Source organism: Wolffia australiana, chromosome 1 (genome assembly GCF_029677425.1).
Source record: "Wolffia australiana isolate 7733 chromosome 1, ASM2967742v1".
In the NCBI taxonomy this organism is placed as follows: domain Eukaryota; kingdom Viridiplantae; phylum Streptophyta; class Magnoliopsida; order Alismatales; family Araceae; genus Wolffia; species Wolffia australiana.
Window position 1 is genome coordinate 16,013,162 of NC_135835.1, and position 19,858 is coordinate 16,033,019.

At 41.8% G+C, this 19,858-nt stretch overlaps 1 long non-coding RNA gene across 1 annotated transcript; it reads right to left on the minus strand.

The window, feature by feature from the left end:
• Nucleotides 1-7,994: 7,994 nt before the first annotated feature.
• LOC144716544 (uncharacterized) lies at nucleotides 7,995-9,375 on the minus strand. The gene is made up of 3 exons (XR_013584924.1): nucleotides 8,558-9,375; nucleotides 8,241-8,324; nucleotides 7,995-8,006 (listed from the first exon to the last, which is right to left on the minus strand). It is a non-coding gene; the product is annotated as an uncharacterized LOC144716544 (long non-coding RNA).
• Nucleotides 9,376-19,858: the final 10,483 nt, after the last annotated feature.

The window sequence follows — 19,858 nt, forward strand, 5'->3', positions numbered from 1 at the left end:
TTGATGATTTTTCAAAGCTCATATGGGTTCCCATGTTAAAAGCCAAGTTAGATGCATTTTCTGCTTTCAAGAAATTTAAGTCGTTGGCAGAGAATGAGAAAGATCTGATGATCATGTCTCAAAATGGACAGGGGAGGAGCATTATTATCACAAGAGCTCAAGCAGTTATGTGACACATGTGGAATAAAAAGGCAGTTGACTTCTTCATATACTTGTCAGCACAATGTAGTTGAAAGGAGAAACCGCACGATTATCTCGTTGGTGAGAAGCATGATCAAAGAGAAGAATTTTCCCTTGGAGCTATGGGCAGATGCAATAAGTATATGTGTTTATGTACTAAACAGATCCTCCACCAAAAGTCTCAAGAAGATGACTCCATATGAAAGATGGACAGGAAGAAACCCCAACATAGAGCTCCTAAGAGTGTTCAAAGCACTTGCATATGTGAAGAATGTAAGTGGCCATCTGACGAAACTGGATGACAGAAGTTAGACCATGGTTTTTATAGGTTATGAAATTGGAAGTAAAGCTTACAGATGTTATGATCCCATCACAAGGAAAATAATCGTGAGCAAGGATGTGAAATATGAAGAAGAAAGTACTTGGAGCTGAAAAATGAAGAAGCATTAATAAGAGGAGATGATTTATTGTTGCCAAACTCATTAGAGGAGGGTGTTTTCATAGAAGAATCTGAGATTTCTGAGATGCCTGAAGTTTTGTCAGAAAATTCTGCCAATACAGATCTTGGTCAGGATTCTTCATGGTCTATTCCCAACAGACCTGAAAGAACGAGGTCTCTCCAAGAAATCTATGACAGAACAACTCCCATAGAAGCACCAACTGAAGATTGTTTTATGATATGTGAAGAACCTACCACATACACTAAATCTCAAAGAGATGAAGTCTGGGTGAATGTTATGAAGGAAGAAATGGAAGCAATTATGAAGAATGATATGTGGGAATTGGTCATCCCACAAAGGCAATACAAACCTATCGGTTTAAAATGGGTTTTTAAAGTCAAGAGGAATAGTAGTGGAGATGTCATCCGGCATAAGGCCTGATTAGTGGTGAAGGGTCATCTCAGAAGCCTGGTATTAATTTTGATGAAAATTTTGCTCCAGTTTCTCAACTTGAGACTATAAGATTAATGACTGCTCTAGTTGCTGAAGCAAATCAGAGTATACATCATCTTGATGTAAAGTTTGCCTTCTTAAATGGAGAGATTAAGGAGGAGATCTATGTAAAGTAACCTGAAGGTTTTGTAACAAAGAAAAAGGAAGAATATGTTCTGAAGCTGAAGAAGGCTCTCTATGGTCTCAAGCAGGCACCTCGAGCCTGGTATTTCAGGTTAGATTACACTTTACAGTATTTTGGTTTTAAGAAAAGTAAACTGGAACCTGTATTATATCAGAAGCATGAAGAAAATTTATGTTTACTTGTGGGTGTATAAGTGGATGATTTGATCATTACAGGGTCAAGGCAAGATGAGGTAAGTTTTTCAAAAAACAAATGATGAAAGAGTTTGAAATGAGTGATTTGGAATTACTGTCATCATCTTGGTATTGAAGTAAATCATGAAAACATGCGGGTCACATTGAAGCAGAGTAGGTATGCTTTAAAAATTCTTGAACTCTTCCTCAAAGACGCCAATAGGAGCTCGATTGACTTTCAAGAATGATCAAGGAGCAGAGGAGAATGCCACTACATTCAGAAGAATCATTGGAAGCTTCAGGTACTTAACTCACACTCGTCCTGATTTGATGCACATTGTGGGATATCTTAACAGACTTATGGAGAAGCCGACTACAAGTCACATGATGGAAGTAAAAAGAATATTGAGGTATGTGAAAGGTACTATGCATTATTGTCTTGATTATGTTAAAGGGGAGAAGTCAGCAAAATTGGTTGGGTGACGGTGATTTTTCTGGAGACATCAATGATTGAAAAAGTACATAAGGGCAGATTTTATTTTTGGGTTCAAAAACCATTAGCTGTGGAAGCAGTAAACAAAAAGTTGTAGCATTGTCCTCTTGTGAAGCTGAGTACATTGCTCTTACTTCCGCTACATGTCAAGGAATATGGCTATGTAGATTGTTGGGAGAATTCAGAGGATAAAATCCCAAGTCAGTAGATATCTGTGTTGATAATAAATCAGCAATTGAGCTAAGTAAGAATGCGGTTTACCATAATCGCACAAAACATATTGGCACAAGATATCACTTTATCAGAGAATGTTTAAAAGATGGCAGCATAGTACAGAACCATGTTCGGACTGAGAAACATATAGCTGATATTTTCACTAAGCTCTTGGAAGACAGAAACTTACTGAGTTGTGTGAAAAGATGGGTTTAAAAGATCTAGATCCGAACAAGCAGGATCAAGGACTGCGAAGGAAGCAGTGATCCTGATGATTGGCAAGAAAGATCGGTCGAGATTGCTAACAAACTTAATGACTTTGTTTTATTTCAGGATATTTTGTGGACCGTTCGTCAAGATGAACGGTTGTGAACAGCTCAACAAGATAGAGAGATGTCAGCTCTTATTGGGCCACATGGAGTGATGTTTAAATGTTTGTTTTTTTTTGTAACAAATATCGGGTCTTATAAATAACACTGAACTGTTTGATGATTTGAGTAAGTGAGTAAGTTGGAACGTCAACAACATTTGTTCTTTCTAATTCTTCCACGTTCTGAATCTCTCTCTTCTCTTCTTGAGCGACCTTAGAATCTTTCATAGAACTCATGTTGACTCTTCTAAAGCCAAAAATGGCAAGAGCTCATGCCAGAGATGGTTGAATCATGCGATTCACCCCAAAAGAAAACCAAAAGATAGACTCTCCTAGATTTTCTGTCATTTCCTGCATGGTTATTATTAGTCCTTTTCTTAAATTTCTAATCGTTCTACTTATGGAAGCATGCAATTGCAGTTATGGACGAATGATCCCATCTAAAGCCCTTGTTTTCCTATTGGTTCTAGAAGCTTCCCATGCAAAACCCATGGAGGTGATTGAGGGGAGGGCATGTCTTTGTGCGTCAAAGTTCATTCAAATAAAATCGAAGCTTTATGATTCAGCTCTACCAGCCAGAGTTAAATGGATGAGTTTTACCAAGAAATAACACACACACTAGGAGAAAGTCAATTTGTCTGAGAGTTGCATTAGAGAATTATATAGTGCAGTAAAGGAAGATCTCGGCCTTGTTTAGAAGAAATCAATAAATATTAGCTAAGGATAAACAAAATACAGTGTGAAGGATATTGAGATACCAAAAAAGCGATTATGAGAGGCAAAGACAAAGAAAGATAGAGAGAGAGCGCCCCCGCTGATAAAAATAGTGAGTTAGGGAATCTTCTTAGATTGTGCACAACGTACTAGAGGTAAAAATGACAAGAAAGATTGAAGGCCCTTACCGCGTTGGTTGTTGTTCTAGAGGCTCTCGCATACTGATCCATGATGAGCCGCAGAGAAACACAATGCTGCAAGAACTGGTATTCCGTCATAGAGAAACACAATGCTCCAAGAACTGGTGGATCGCCGTAGAGAAACACGATCTCTATTAATTTAGACAAAAGCGCAGAAACTGCTCTGTCGCCCCCGAAGCCAAAGTGTCACAGACAGAATCGTTAACAAGGAAAAAGTTGAGGGAGGGGAATCAGGGAGAACTGAGAGAGGGCAAACGTTGCCAAAGCGTCCACAAGAACTACAGTCCCTCTATGGGGTTTGACGTTGAATGGGTCCCACTTAGTTGTTTGGTTCTCGCTCAGCACTCTTTCATTTCCTGCTCTATGTTTCCTGTGAAAAAGAACATGTTGGACTATCTGTTTTTTTTAAAGAGGGTTTATTCTCTTTGATTTTGTTCTTCCTTCTCCCGTGTTCTCTCCTACCAGGACCTGTGCTGCCAAGGAGTGGTGGCAGCAGGGATTTTATCCCAACATGTGGTACCAGAGACAGAATCTGGTCCAAGGAGGAAGCAGGAGGAGATCCATCAATGACGGGCCGGTGCATTTGCCTCGCAAGCTGGTGGGACATTTTCTACAGAAGGTGAGTCAGATGAACCTCTACCGTAGTACCCAGGTCTCTGGTCAAAACTGGACATGGTTTCCCTATTCTCCAAGCATGAATACTCTCTATGGGCTATGAGAATGCAAGTTTTGTTGGAGGCGAGTGGCTTATGGGAAGCTATTGAGGCAGAAACGGTGACGAAGAAGGACTGAAAAGCATTGCCGGTTATCTATGGCACAATATCTGATGAGATATTGGCTTAGATGGATAGCAAGTTGACGGCCAAGGAGACGTTGATGATGTTGAAGATGAAGAACTTGGGAACTTCTTGTGTTCAGAAGGCTAGAGTACATGCCCTCAAATGCGAGTGTGAGCTGCTCATCATGGGAGAAGAATAGCCTATGTCTGATTTCTCAGGAAGCTTTCCAAGGTTGTCACTCAGCTTAGGACCATGAGAGAGAAGTTAGAAGATGGAGACGTGGTGGCCAAGCTACTTCGAGCTACTCCAGCGAAATTTGACACTATTACATCCTCCATTGAGCAATTTAGGGAGATGGAGTCAATAACGTTAGATGAAGCAGTGGGATCCCTCAATATTCATGAAGACAAGTTGAAGGATCACCACTCAAGAAGAGAGGAGCAAGTTCTGCTAGCACGAGGTATCAGAAAATGCAAAACGAAAGACCGGGATGAAAACTCCCGTGGCCATGGATGTTGGTGCGGCGATGGGAGAGGCTATGGGCAAAGCAGCGATGGCAAAGGATGGAGCAAAGATGACGACTACAGACCTCAAGATAGTCAAAAAATATATGTTATAATTGTGAGACATTTGGTTATTTTGCTTTTGAATGCCGCAGCGACGAAAAAGAGGAGAAGGCAAATTTAGCCAACGCCGATAAGGAGAGTCAGCCTTGCTGATGACTTTGATAGAGCCTTTGGATCACGCACAACTCTAGGGAAGAGAGGGAGATCCTCTGATGCCTGATATGTTGTACCTCGATACGAGGGCTGGCATTATAAGTCTGATATGACTAGAATTAGAAGTCTGTTTTATCAGCTAGAAGAAGCTCACCTCGACAGTGTTTGCTTTGGCGACAGGTTGAAGGTGGTTATTCAAGGCAAATAAAGCATCACACTATAATTTCAGAGTGGAGGAGAAATTACACTGAGTAACATTCTCTTTATCCCTAAATTACCCTCTAACATTTTGAGTATTGGAAACTTGATGAAAAAGGCTGCAAGACTATTATGGAGCATGGTCATTTTATCATATACGATCAGCAAGGGAGAGTGCATGCTCGTGTAAGGAAGTCCAATGGCCATTTACATATGTTGAAGCTAAATACTATCAGAGGTTATTTGGTTTCAGTTGATGATTCTGCTCGAGTATTGCATGAACTCTATGGGCATCTCAACAACCAAGCATTGAAGTGGTTGACTGATTGAGAGATGGTTGAAGGATTACCCTCGCTACTATCTCAAGACCAGTTATGTCGAAGTTGCATAGTAGGCAAGCATTCCAGATCCCCATTTCCATCTTCGTCAACATATAGAGCAAAGACACCACTTGAGTTGCTGCACGTTGACTTATTTTGTCCAATTACTCTATGGACATGGTGAGGTAGTTCTTATTTTATGTTGATTGTTGATGATTTTAGTCGACTCACTTATGTTGCCTTACTGTAGAAGAACTCTGAAGCTCTTGGCATTTTCAAAACGTTTAAGGAGATCGCAGAAGGCAATAAGAAGGCAAAGGTCAAAGTTCTCAAGACTGATGAGGAGGAGAAGTTGCTTCAATAGAGTTTTTAGCTTATTCTGATTAGCATGGGATAAAGAGGCAACTGATGGCCCTATATTCTCCGCAACAGAATGGTGTCGTTGAAAGAAGGAATCAGATAATTATGTACATGGTGCAATCTATGTTGAATGGGAGAAGCCTACCCAAGGAGCTACAGGGAGAGGCAGTGAGCACTGTCATGTACCTCATGAAACGTGCTCCGACTAGAAGCCTAGAAGGAGCTACACCGAATGAAGCTTGTACATGGTCAAAGCCTAAGGTTGTACCCCTTAGAGTTTTTGGCTGCCTAGCTCATGTGAAAGGGCTGGGGCACTTGAATAAGTTGAAGACTGTATGCCGGAGACTTGGTCCATCAAGGAAGTGCTGAAATTCATGGAGAAGGGTGCGTAGATCACCCTCTTAATCTTCTATCATTCTGTCATCTCTGTTTCTGTTCATATTCGTCTTCGTATTTGTGCAAGTGCAGAATTGGAAAACATCGTGTTTGCAAGTGCAGAGAATGAAGCCATTGCAAGTGTATGCCCGAAACGGAGATGAAAAACGGTGCATTAGTTTCTGTCTTAATCTTTATCATTGGAACCGCCTTTGTCTACTAACATTTCTATGTACAGACTCGGAAGGCAACATTCATCTTCATCTTCTGACTTTTTTAAGTGCAGGGAAAAAAGAGAACACGATTCAAACTAGAGACGGCGAGGCTTTGGCCACGCTTATATCTGGTGTGTGCAAGGGCCTCTCAATCTTCTTTTTCTCTTTAGCACCATCGTTATCTCAATCATCAGAGGTCTCATTATATTCGTCATCAAACTTTTTTTCTTTTCTACTTGCAGGCTTGGAACACAATATGTTTCAGAATGGTGGGATTTAGTTGTGGTGTGCATTTATGGAACCTTGTATGTGAGTTAACCTCATAATCTAATTTACTTGTTGTGATTACCTCATTGTTATATTCATCTTTGGCATCCTATTTCTTGAGCCCAGTCTGGGAACCATATATGTTTCAGAGTGCTGGCAGAGGGGAGCTGGACACATGTATGGCCGGTGCGTATATGGCCCTCATAATCCTCTTTCGCTTCAGTGAAAATTGTTACTTTACCATCTTCGGCATCATTATATTCGTTATCATCTTTTAATCTTTCATAAATGTGCAGGATGGGAAGACAATATATCGCAGAATGGGAAAACTGAGTGGGGAGAAGTGCCTTTGGAAGATGACCAACTGTGGGCATTTACAGACGACCCCCCTTGCCCCAAGTCATTGCCTCCTGGCCACATTTAAAAATGTTATGGGCCAGCGCGTTCTCTGGCATCTCCAACAAAGTAGTTCTTTCGATGTTGTTTTTGTGCTTGGTGACATCACGGCGTTGACACAGTAACATCATGGTGGCATTGATAATGCGTGCTTCTTTATTAATCTCCCTCTCCATATGAGTGGTATCGAATGTTGATCGAGAAAAACAATATGATGTTAAAGGATCATTATTGCAATGGTTGTTTCTCGGTGCAGAGACAGTGTCACATGCGACAACAGAGGGAGGAGAGCATAACCAAGAAAAGGAATGGAAAGACAGCCTATTTTCTGCTTAGGTTATTTCATCATATCAGACTCGTGATTGATCCACATCTCTGACTCACTTGTCAGAAATTCAAATAAAACATTAATATAAATCTTGGTACTCATAGGTCAAAGAACACATCTAGGTTCCTCCACGGCAAATATTGGTCAAAACTTCAACCCATGTATAAGTCTCACGTTTCGGGAAAAACAAAACTTTAATTGGGTAGTGTGTTCCAATGTTGTTCCTTGTGTCAAAATAAGCATATTTAATATTTGATATATGCGGGTCTTTAAATTGCATACCATTTCTGATCAGTCCACGCCTCGTATTTGTTAAAAGTGCATTAAAAATATTTTAAGCTGAAAATATTTTTGGATCACATACAGAATTGGCTAAATTGGCTACTAAATTAAACAAAATTTAAACCTTAATTTAATCTTCATTGAAGTTAATAGTTGTATTTATTAACTAGTGGGGCCCGCTCGCAATGCTCGCTTGGGGTGAAGATGGAGGTGTTAAAAAGCGGGGATGTTCTCATTCTGAGGGATAAAAATTCCACATTTAGCTTCTCAATCTTACCACACAGATCTCAAGATTGTAGATAGTGATGGAGAAGAAAATTCCAGATCGAAGAATATATCCCTCCGATCTGTCAAAAAATTCCAAAATTATTTATATGATTTAAGAATAATTTTCAGTATTATTCTTCAACTTCACAGGGTACCAATGAACGTGATAAAAATTTAAATTTGTGTATACGGAATAAAGTGAAACGTGATATTTATCGAGAGTAAAAGAAACCATGAAAAAAGGAAAATTCCAACATAATGAAATCGTATGTTTTTCCTATGATAGAATAAAACGAATTAAGTGCTCAAATTACCCTCAAAATTGATGAGCAACAACCCCTAAGATCATTGGTACCCTAGAAGAGGGAGGAGAATGACTCCGGATGATCATTGGTACCCTGTTTCACGTGATGGCATCGTATTTTTGTGAAATAGAGGAAGAAATTCGTAAAAGGGGATGAAAAAATATGTAGAGAGAAAGATCGTGACAGCGTGATTAGGAGAATAATATATACGAAGAGAGAGATGGTGAGAGAAATAGAGAGAGATGGTTAGAGCGAGACTAAGAGAAAGAAGATGGATAGAAATAGATAGAGCGCAAGAGCAAAATGGAGAGGGAAAAGAAACGTACCGGCACAATGTTGGCGTCGCTGCTCCCGCGGCCGATTTTACATAAGAAAAAAGCGCTTTACCTCTCTGGTGATCTGGATCTCCTCCGGTGGAGAGAAGAGAGAGCAAGAGGGGGTGAGAGGGAGCAAGAGGTGAGAGATAAAGAGGGAGAGAAGGGGAGAGACAGAGAGAAAGAGCCAGAGAGGGAGACAACGGGAGAGAGAGATAGAAAGGGGGAGCGACGAAGGAAGAGAGAGAGCGTGAGAGGGAGAGATAGAGCGCGAGAGGGACAGAGTGAAAGAGAGAATGAGAGAGCGGAAGAGCAAGAGAAAGAAATGGACAGAGCGAGAATGAGAGCGTGAGTGAGAAAGAGACAGAGGGGGAAAGAGAGCGAGAGAAAAAGAGGGAGAGACTATTGGGGAGACAGCGAGAGGGATAGGGAAAGGGAGAGAGTCAGCGGGAAAGGGAGACGGAGAGGGAGAGGGCGAGGGGAAGGGAGAGGGAGAGAGGGAATGAGAGCGAGAGGGAGAGAGAAAGAGGGAGAGGGAGAGATCGATAGAGACAAAGCGAGAGGGAGAGAGGTTGAGAGTGAGGGAGAGGGAGACAGAGCGCGAATGAGAGCATGAGAGAGAAAGAGACAGAGGGGGGGAGAGAGCGAGAGAAAAAGAGAGAGAGACTATTGGAGAGAGAGAGCGAGAGGGATAGGGAGAGAGTGAGCGGGAGAGGGAGAGGGAGAGAGTCAGAGGGAAAGGGAGACGGAGAGGGAGAGGGCGAATCAAACTCTCTCACTCTCCCTCTCTTCTCTCTCTCCAACTCTTCTCAGCCAATCAGAGGCCAGAAGGGTACACGAATTTGCTTTATAGTTATAGAGAAGAGATAGAGATAGAGATTAATGCCTACATGTGATACCCGTGCGGGCACACAAACTGAGGAAATATAGCTGTTGGCATATTTCCCATTGTTTTGTATCGTCCCGTTATGGAGCAAGAATGTCATTTTGTTTGGTAATGTATTTGTGTATGACAACCCTACGAAATGACGAGTAAGAACATTTTGGTCTGTAAAAAGCTTCCGATCAAACATGGTATCAGATGCCACGAATTAACAGGACGAAGACCATTTATCTGGGTCAACGATGTCTTCCGTTCTTCAACCTCCCCAACGCGAGCAAGCAATAATCGCTTCATCTGCTGCGGATAATCCACATATCTGTCGTGGAGGTGTGGTTGTTGAGAATGCTTGTGCCTTGTGTGCAAAGAAAGAAGAAAGAAAAGAATAGAGGAAGAAGAGAAGGAATATATTGCAAGAAGACGCAAGACGAGGCTGTTAACATCGTTCTTTTCCGCACAATAAATCGTACATATTGGTTCTTGTTTATAGTAGCTTAATGTCATAACTATATGTACTTTATAAACTAATCGAATGATCCTAGCCATTATAACAGGCTATAATGGCTATATCGACTTAAATCCAGTCTATCCGTTTTCCTATCTATATTGAATCCTAACCGTCTATCTGCTCCTATATTTAATCCTATTTTCTAATTCTCTTAATGAGTATAGGGTACGTGTTCGCTTATTGCTAGACTAGTCTTATTAATGTCAATATTGGCTGGCGCTTCGCTGACGTGGCCTGAGTGGCGAGTAAAACTCCTCAATAGCGGTCTTTTCTATTCTTTTCATTGTAGCTTGTTGCATCTTGTTCTCGATCTAACCTGGAGAACTTTGCTCACACATGCAACCTTCGTATCATTCTTTCCCTCTTCCCCTGATTTCCCACAAGACTTTCCTTTACTCAAATCTGGATGAAGTCTGAGAAAATTCGTACCTCGAAGAGAAACCTGATTTTTTTTATGGCCATGAAGGGACGATGAATGGTACACACCATGGCCTAACAGGCAGCGTTATGCATTTGCTGGAAAAATGGTATTCATTTCTTCCCCAAATACTACCTCACAAGCCTTTTTACGGGTCATAACCTCTACTAATGGATAAGGTATGTTCGGAACAATTTTGGTCCTCGGGGCCAACTCTATCACTTGACAGAAAAAAATGCACCTGATTCTACAGCCAAATCATTGCTGAAATGGCAGTGCGAGGATAAAATTTTAACTAGTTGGACCTTAGACTCAATGATTCCATAAAGAAACCAAGCTTACATGCATTTGAACATGCTTAAAGTTGTACGGGATAATGTGCAGAAGTATTTTTTTCTGAACCTGAGGATGAATACAAAGTCACTGATTTAGTGAACAGAACCATGCGATTCCTTCAAGCATTGGAATTTGCCAGCAACTTTCAGGTCTCATAAAAAGAAATTGACTTCTACTTTCAGGTCTCAACGAACAACTCTGTGGGTAGGGAATATGTGATCGAGTCTACCACTATCTGAAGGGGTTACAACCCGAAATTGAGACCATTTACTCTCAGCTTTTCAACCATGCTTTGTGTCTTACTCCAAAAGTATCATCAAGGTCTGAATTTTGGGGACACTATCATCAAGGTCTCAAATAAGAAAGGGTGTTTGGGTCTTACTCCTGAAGACTGAGCATGCAGTGTGAAGCCCCATGGCGGAACAGCTTGATCAACTATACAGCCACCACAAGGACAAACAGAAAGCTATCCAAGTAAACATGATGAAGATCAACAGTTTTGTGTTTACTAAAAGAAAACATGACACACTGTAGTAACTTTATGAAACTTGCATGGCAAATCCCTTTAAATTAGCAGAGGAAACAGGAAAACTTAAGTCTCTACTTCAGGGCTTGATGATGAGGCATTGTTAGAGGGCCAGTAGAAACTAGTCGTATGGCAGAGCTTAAAAAGAAGTTAATAACCCATAGAACCTTACTAAAGGTCCCGCAGAGAGACTGTGGGACCCATGTCTTCAGCGCATCTAGGTATATTGTACTGTCTAAACATTGGTTTTGTTTCCAAATAGTAATCTCATTCCAGATATTAAACTCTGGTTGCGGAGATCAAACGACGCGAGGCAAATCCTGTGTTTTACAATATTAAGCTTGCCGTATAAATAGGAATTTCCAAACTGCCAATGAAACTTTATCTTCAGTTTGGTATTGGTAACATTGAAATTTGATATTGGGACACTATCACATGTTCTGCAAGTTCCAAAGCTGTTTTAATCTGCCACGGGTGGAACAATTAGCCAGATTTTCGCCTATATGAGAACCTTTGATGGTGTTTATCCATTTATTTGCAACACGTCTGTGGGGTAGAAGCATTGGCTAGCTACAATTTGTGACAGCCTTTACCAAATACGAGCTTCCTATTTAGGTGATGTTGAGAAGCCTATGGTTGCCACGACAACCGCGACAAGAGAAGTGTGAAGAGGAGGAGTTTTACTCACTTCGCAGTCCTCCGAGTCAAAGTCATGGAAGCAGCTCGGCGTAACAAGAAGTCAGCTCGGCGATCAACTGATAGGAGCTAATGAAGATTAGTTAGTAAAATGGAATTGATACTATATACTCGTTAGAGACTAGAAAATAGGATGAAATATAAGTTCAAAGATAGTATAGTATTAAATCTAGAATAGGATCAAATATAGACGGTCAGGATTAAACGATAGAGAATTATAACGATCAGGATTAGATCTCCCATCCAAATGAGATCACCGCACCGATCGACGGCTGTGATCGGTGCACCCAGGACGTTATAACGGTCAGGATCAGATTTGTTAGTCGTTATAACAGATGGGTACACCGCACCAATCAACGGCTGTGATCGGTGCACCAAGGACGTTATAACAGTCAGGAATAAGTAGAATTCAAATTTATATTTCCGTTGTAGTTCGTTACAACGGAAGTATTCGTTACCTGATTTACTATTTTTAGTAAATATATGCAATATAAATACACACAAATGTTAATGATAATCTTGTAGGAAATACAACGATTTAATCCATTCTTCTGAGCCTTCTCTTCTTCCTCTTTCTTCTCTCTTCTTTCTCCATTCTTCCGTCTTCCATTTCTTGTGCAACGGCCAAGAAATTTCAACAAGAGGCACAAGTCTGCCAACTTCCCCAACAGTTGGGGCACCCTTTTTTCTTTTATTAACTGCTATGTTTAGAGACTTACGTCATGGACTGAATTTGTACGAGTTGCAATGTCAAGTGTGCCACTTAGCCAAACCCAATAGAACTACTTTTGGTCCCTCTATGGTTAGGTCATCTTGGGTCTATGAGATGATTCACTGACATGTGTGGGGCCCGACTCCCTGACATGCACAATTTTTGTTGGTTCCTTGTTTTTGTCCATGATGTTGGCCAATTCTGTTGGATCCATCTTATTGAAGCCAAAACAGAGGTTCTACACTATTCCAAGTGGATTGGTGGCCATGATTAAATATCGATTTGGGGCTTATATTATGTGTTTTGATACTGAAAAACAGAAAGGTGTTGCACAAATTCATACGTGACTACCTTATTCTGAGAGCAGGGTATTACAACGAATGCTCGTACACTTATACCCCTTGACAGAACGGGATCACGGAATGGAAAATATGACATATTCTTGATAAAAACTTGTGCCCTATTAATTTAGAGAAATATTTTAAAATGTTTCTGAAGGGGAAGCCGCATTGTTGTCTGTTGCAATCATAAATCAGCTTCACACTAAATCCCTCTTTGATAAATCTCTGTTAGGTATTGTAATGCAGGCCTATCAAATCGTCGAGCTTCACAAACAACTAGAGCTTCGTACTTTTGTATGTACATCTACACCCAAACAGTCAAACAAGTTAGCTCCCCAAACCCTAACATCTGTATTTGTGGGATACAAATGTTATCGTCCTTCTACATGTCATATGTCTATCTGCAAAGACGTCACTTTCAATGAAGGTATTTTTTTCCATTAGCAATGATGGGGCAACTCTATAGACACATTCTACAATGAATTCTCAAAAGATCGCCAGACTATATCCACGCCCCATATACGTCCTCATACATCTGGCTCTCCTTTAGTCATAATCTTGAACGTGTCAAGTCCAAAAAAACCAATTGAGAGTTCCCTTTCCGTCCTATGTCTAAAGGTGTATCGGAATCACGTTTTGTTGAGTTTCGAGCTGTCACGCCTGGCCGGTTTGTTTCACCCTCTAGCCAATGACCATGACAGTAAAGCATACATCACTTCACTCTAAGATATCTTAAAAGTCGCATCACAGCTAGAGGAAAATCATCCTCCTACAGATCATACTCTGTGTTCACATCCTCCGTTGCTCCCGACATATGATATCTGTTCTTTGCCAAACCACACATTTTCCTTATCAAAAGTATTAAAATATGAAAATGCGAGTCCCGAGCACAAAATATTCATACTAAATCTTAAAGAAATCACACTTTCGCAGTTAACCCGTGAGGCACTTGTTCAACAATGGTGGAAGCAGGCCTTGGATGTCAAAATGGCGGCTTTGCATGCCAATCATACATGGGAAGGAATCATGCATCCCCATGGATAGAAATCTATTGGTTCCCGATGGATTTTATACCATCAAGTATCGTGCTGATGCCCAACTTGAACAGTTTATGTCTTTCAGCATACTGTTAAACTTGTACAGTTTATGTTTTTTCTACTTGAACAGTTGAAAAGTATCGTGTTGCTGTCGACACTAGTCACCCTGTGATCTACTCAGGAATATGGTGTTGATTACAAAAAAACATTACACTGTTTGTTGATATGAGTTCCATATGTATTTTTTTATCCTTAGCGGCTTACCAAAACTGGAATGTATTTCAACATAGTGTTAAAAATGCATTTTTACATGTGAATTTGAATGAGAAAGTAAATATGAAATCACCTTATGGTTATGGCCTAAGTCATGGACATTCATGACTGTGAAAAAGGCCATTTTATGGGTTTAAAAAGTACCCGATTGGTTTGAACGATTCCCTGTATTCTTAAAGAGCCTTTGGTATCAACAGAGTAAGGTGGCCCATGCCCTATTTTATCATCATACATCACTAAGATGTCCTGTCATTCTCTTGGTGTACGTCCATGATATCATTAGTGGTCGGAGTAACATATCGGTTCCTGCTACCGTAGGGGAAAAAAGTAAAGATCAGTTTGATAGAAAAATCTTAGGCTTGTATCGAATTTGCTCAATCCCCAGGTGAAATCACACTCTCGCACCAAAGGTATATGTATGGTTTCTTGAACGAGAAAAACCACCTTCAGTGCCAAAGTGTTGGCCCTCCTGTGGATGTTAGTTTAAAACTCACACAGGATGGAAATGAACCTACTACTGACCTATTAATTTACCAAAGACTTCTTGGGTGGTCGGTTCAGTGAGGAAGATACTGCAGGATAGAAAACGCACACGACTGTGTTGGATGTACGCACAATGTGGGCTCGACTGCCAATGTGGGCTCGACAATGGTCTTTCGAAGACCCCTCCTCCCCTCCTGGGGAAGTGGTCACGGAGAGTACAATCGTTCTTCCACGTTATCTTCTCACAACGGAGCTCATCATGATTATCAAACGCCGTTTCGCAGAGTGATAGCTCATCGTCTGGTTCTTTTCCCACCCGAAAGTTTTATTGCAGGTGTTCAAAAAGTTCTTTGTCTCGTTGTGCGTTCGCTCCTTTTAGTGTACCCGTAAATTTTATAAACAGATTAGTCGCTCAGGGATAATATTCTCAGACGCCACCACCCGTTCTACAATTACATTAAATCTGTCAATAGTTTGGTCTGAAGAAGGTGTCATGCTCCAGATCATTGTTGTAATCCCATCGATATTCCGAATCAGAACAAACAGCTTGTCCAGATCACGAATGTTTTCTATCACCTTCTAAGGTAATTAATAATACTGACCAAAAAACACCATTTACGATAAATAGTAGAAAAAAACGTAAGATAATTTCTACGGTCTAAGTGGCATCCTTAAGGCATTTAATAAAGGGTTAGGAAATTATCATGAAGTAAATCATAGGAAGTGAAAGTGACTTGTACAATTATCGCCACTCATGATCGTCTGATCTTCCATTGGGGTGAAAGAAGATTATTAAACCATCTCGGGAGTCAGCTCTTGCCGCATCTCGTAAGCTCATTGAGCTTTTGGACGGACTTCTAGGCCCGACTTCTGAACTTCTTGGTGCGTCGCATGAGAATTTCGTGTTCTAGAACTCCGCGTTATTGCCACTTCATTCTCCAGACATTCATGAGTTAAGCGCTCAATTAGAGTTTTCGTTTGCCTTGTTTTCGTTTAACATTGACAAGACCTGATATAGACGTTGCGGTGAATGAACCCATTTACAACGTGGTAACAACTTTTAGCCTTATTTTAAATTTAATGAATTTCCAAATGAGACAGTTTCACAACGGATCGTTGTGATTCCGTTGTAGCAACTGACCGTTTCATTGCTCTTTCCAAATGCAACTGATCGTTGCTGGACCTTCACGTCGTCTCTTGAACAGACTCATCTTTGTCTCCTTAATACTGAACAGATGCGGCAAGAGCTGCAGGCGGAGATGGGTGAATCATCTGATTCTCCCCAAGAGAAAACCAGAAGATCGACTCTCCTTGATTTCATGCCATTTCCTGCATAGTTATTCTGAATCCTTTTCTTAAAAATTTAATCAATCTCTTTGTGGAAGCACGCGATCCCAGTCGCGCACGAACCGTCCCATCTAAAGCCCGTGCTTTCGTATCGGTGATTAAAGCTTCCTACCTAAAACTTACGGGGACGATGGAGCGGAGGGCTTGTCTTCGCGCTTCAAAGATTAAACGAATCATATCGAAGGGTTTATGCTTCAGCTCTACCAGCCAGAGATGAATGGACGTGTTCTACCAAAAAATAACGCACGAACTGGGACACAGTCAATTCGGCCGACAGTTACATTAGAGAGATCTACAGTGCAGTCAAAGAAAATCTCGGGCATGTTTAGAAGAAATCGTGAACCTTTAGCTAGGATCAATAAACTACAGCGTGAAGGATAGAGAGAGATCAAAAAAGCCATTACGAGAACAAAAGACAAAGAAAGACAGGAAGAGAGAGAGAGCGCGCATGATAAAAATTGAGAGTTAGAGAATCTTCCGACACTGTGCAGAAAAGACTAGAGGAAAATCAAGAAGAGAGAAAAGATTGTAGGCCGTTACAACGTTAGTTATAGTTCCACAAGCTCTCGCAATCTACTCGTTTCGCATTCCTTTAAACCGATCCATTACGAGCCGCGGAGAAACAGAATGCTCCAAGAACTGGCAGTTCCCCGCAGAGAAACACAATGTTCCAAGAACCGGTGGTTCGCCTCAGAGAAACACGATGTCCCTGAATTTAGACAAAAGCGCAGAAACTGCTGCGGTCGCCCGCGAGGCAAAAGTGTCAGGGACGGAATTCGAGCAACGTCAACAGGGACGAACTTCATGGAGGGTAAACAGGTAGAACTGAGATGGAGGGTGGGGGGGGAACGTTGCCAAAGTGTCCTCCAGGATGGCGTCGTACATTCCATCCTCTGGATGGCGTCGTCATCAGTTAGAGAATTTGGAGAACCAAGAGAAGTTTCCGGGAGACGTTGGTTATAGTCGTTAGCCGATTACGGGTAGGAACTCGTCGATGCGCTCAGCTGAAATAGGAACCAACTCAGTGAGCAGCGGAAATAAGCTGAAAAAACGTGGACGAAGGATTAAGTCCGAGTTAAACTGACGTTTAGCCTCACAAAGGAGAGTGCTTTTCACTGATAGAACGGTGCTCGATCGTTCTCTACATTTTTATTCCAAGAAATCAACGGTTATTAGCGATAGTAATTATTCGTCACTCGTCTCACGAGCACATAAAAGCGCATTGTAAATCGACGCCAATAACTTATAAAAATCTGGAGTCATAATCCGTGAGAACTTTCCCTTGCTGCGACCACATAGTTTCCGTAGAAGATAATAAAGCCGTCGCCTGCTTCATTAAGCTCCAAGAAACATGCGGTTCGCCACTCAGTTTCTCTGTCTCTGTAACTTCTCGAGACATCTCGCGAGCTTCATGAATATTACGGACCTATTAACAATGCTTAATTTAACCACTACAATTTATTTCAGTTTCAGTTTCTCGCGGTCGTTCTGCCAGATGCTCGTTGGTTCTACTTAGACTCCTTTTACTCACAAAATTTAGGATCACACCTTACCTTAGATTATGCCATGTTAGTAAGTTTTGAATCAAATATGTCGTATCAAAGTTTTTGCGAGATCCCTACTCCCTCATATTTAACGAGAAACGGAAGACAGAAAAATCGGATGGTAGATGGCAGTGTACGACATCGGCTGTATAGGGCGAGAAGAATAAAGAAGACTATAGTCGAAGGGAATAAAGGGGGGAAGCGAGAATAATTAGGAAAAAAGAAAGAAGTCCAGAGGATTTTCTAAACGACCTAAAAAAATAATTCAAGAAGGGGAAGCCAGAAGTCAGCATGGAGGAGGATATTAATGTTGTCACCTGGAGAATTAGCTGATGTATCCCCCGTTACTTTTGTCTCTACCCATATTCTCTCTTTCGGCTCGTATATCTTGTCATTTATTTCAGGTACTCTTTTCGTTGCCCGCCCTTTTATTTCGCGGGCGACCATTTCCGGGCCTCTGGATCGGATCAAGGAGATGGGCCGGCGCAATATTCTTCGTGGCGGCCGCAGCGAAATCTGCGGTACATTTCACCACCTCGCTGACCAAGCTCTCTCTCTCTCTCTAACTGTTTCTCTGTCTCGCCCTCTCTCCCCCTCTAGCGTCCACGTCTCTCGCGGTAACAGCCCAGTTGACTCGGCTTCTGGTACGCTCTCTCTCATGCTATTAATATAATCCTCGTCTCTTCGACTGTTTTCTCTCCTGTTCTTCGACTGTCTCCGGCGATTCACCAGTTCTTCGTCCCCTACCGCTCTCCATGGATCCGCGCAGAGGAACGCGACGCAGGCGGACTAGTGGGCTGCCCCCACTGCCGAAACCTTTCATTCGCAGGGTAACCATCGCGAATCTTTTTCTTCTATGTGTTAGATTACTCTGTCGGATTTTGTGCGCAATCATGGAAGAATTTCCTTCTCTTGCTCTATCTGTCGCTCCCCCACTCCCTATGTCAACTCCCCGGTTTATTTATCCGCGCGAATCGCTATATATTTACGCAATCCATGGCCGGATCTTGTTTTACTGAGGTGAAGTCTTCTCCGCTGCAACGCTTCTACGATCTGATTTCGCAGAAGAGTTACGTAAAATTTTCCGGCAGAACCTTCCATCCGTCTTTTCCTGGCGGAGGTGAAGGACGACGTTATTTCTCTCATATCCGTAATCTTGAGACACGAGGAGATATCCTCGCCTCGGTTGTCCACAGGAGAGACCCATTTACAGCATAACGCTGTTTTTTTCAGAAGGAGGGGTCTCTGTACCCATTTACAGCTATGCAGCCCGCGTTAGGTTTGGCCCCGGGGCACGCGCCTGAACCGGGGTGGAGTACCCTCTGTCAGGGCGGTAGTATGACGGTTTCTCATAGCCTTGAGAATCCAGGGATTCCCAAGGAGCTCCCTTTAGTCCAAGATGCCACGGCCTACATGGGGACGACTCACGTCCCCAAGCCATCCGGATGGACCCGTCCGTTGGCCCCCGCGAAAAGGGCCAGGTTATGCACAGAGAATGCGCAGAACGATCGCCCGACAAGCTTCCCCCACACATGTATGACATGTTCGCAAATCCACCTATCTATCTAATTTTTAGTATTTCGTCGTTGTTTTCATGATCGTCGACATCATTAAACACATCATCATCCTCATACCTTTGTAATTGCAGGCTCTGAAGATTGTAATTCTCATACTTGGTCCATCAAGGATGCGTTCGCATTCATGGAGAAGGGTGCGTAGATCGCCCTCTTAATCTTCTATGTTGGCGACATCGCCGTTTCTGTTCTTATTTGTGTAAATGCAGAATTGGAAAACATCGCGTTTGTGAGTGCGGAGGGTGAAGCCTTTGTCCCATGCATGCCCGAAACGGAGATGAAGAAAGGTGCGTTAGTTTCCCTCTTAACCTTTATCATTGGAACCGCCTTCGTCTACGAACATTTCTATGTACTGACTCGGAAGGCCACATTCATCTTCATCTTCTTACTTTTGTAAGTGCAGACTCGGATCAGAACATAATTCAAACTAGGGGCGGCGAGGCATCGGCCACACGTATAGCTGGTGTGTGGAAGGGCCTCTCAATCTTCTTTTTCTCTTTAGCGCCATCATTATATTAATCATCCATGGTTGTTTTCATGATCATCAACATCATTAAACACATCATCCTATCGCCTTTGGAATTGCAGGCTATGAAGACTTTATGTCTAAGCCTTGGTCCATAAAGCAAGCGTTGACA